Here is a 1447-nt window from a genome sequence, read left to right as displayed (position 1 = left end):
ATTAAAATTCTTGGCTTTAAAGAAATTTAATGCGTATGTACATCATATATATGTATATATGCAGTTTTGGAATACTATCAACCTAACAATTGCAAGCAGTATCGGCAATATTAGAGGAAAGTCGCCGATACTGACACAGGTCTCCTAAAGCACATCTCCTTATTTCTCAGAAATTAACTATTGCACTTTACTATTACTAATAAAAACATGATCTATTTAGTTAATTAAAACAGTGTAAACGCATAATTCGTATATTTGTAGCTTGTTTCTATACGAAATCAGCTAAAAACGAATTCTACGAATGCGAAAATAAAGTTCTTACGATTTTCTTTTGCAAATTGCGTAATTTAAACAATAGTAACTCTGATATTATTAATAATATTACGTTGTTTTAAATGCTTGTAGTTTTCTAAATCAGTTTCATTTATACTATTTTCTTTCTTAATTTTTTCATAATACGGTTTTAAATATAAAATCGGGGTGCAGCGTAAATCGACACACCTGTCTATAAAACAAATCATGAGCTAACTTAATCTTTGTAATGTTGCTTTATAATATCAAATAACTCTATCTGAAGGCTACAGTACATGGGAAGGCCCTTGAAAAACTATCGCGTTACATATTTGCATCTTGCAGAACAGCATAAAGTAAATACGCATATAATTCAACAAAAATGTTTTATATCGAAGTGAAGATTCTGGATAGTCTTTCATGGCTATATGGGTGAGTGCATTAATTTTTCTTTATACAAAATAATTGGTAACGTTTTCGATATCTACAGATTTTTATCTGTTATTCGTTGCCACCGGAATTGTCAACCATTGCAAATTGAATAAGAAAATTGAATTGCCACTCTGCTGTCTCGCCATGAAGAAGTGAAAATTTTACAATATACGTTCAGACATACTGATGAGGGCCCGGAAGCAGGCTGAAACGTTTATGCGTAACTAGTTAGACTATATTTTTCGACAATAAACGATTTTTATTTTCGCACTAACAACCGCGCAAAAAACTCTCATTAGTCCTTATTTGTTTTTTGTTTTTTGACATTCTCGAGAGTTTGGTTACTTGTTTTATTTATTCTGGAAAATCTTATATACATTCACTTGTAGATATTTTATACAGATAATTTCTGTAAAAGAAAAAGAATACAAATATGTGGCATTACTGCCTACTGTGTCAGTTTAGGAATCCATTTTGTCAGACGCTCATTTTTGCTTATCTGATGAAAAAATTAATTATTGCAAAATTACAAACAGTATTATAAAAACTGTTTATATTATCTGCTAGAAGACACTTAATTTGTATTTATATATTTAAAGTTTTATTTTTATTTTTAGTAATTAACATTGCTATGTTAAATTGCTCTCTCAACGATCAAAAATATTTAACGGTTTTTAAATCAGGACGAAAAAAACAAAAAATTTCGAAATATTATTGAAAATCA

This window comes from Trachymyrmex cornetzi, unplaced genomic scaffold (assembly GCF_001594075.2).
Source record: "Trachymyrmex cornetzi isolate Tcor2-1 unplaced genomic scaffold, Tcor1.1 scaffold247, whole genome shotgun sequence".
Classification (NCBI taxonomy): domain Eukaryota; kingdom Metazoa; phylum Arthropoda; class Insecta; order Hymenoptera; family Formicidae; genus Trachymyrmex; species Trachymyrmex cornetzi.
This window is presented reverse-complemented; position numbering follows the sequence as displayed.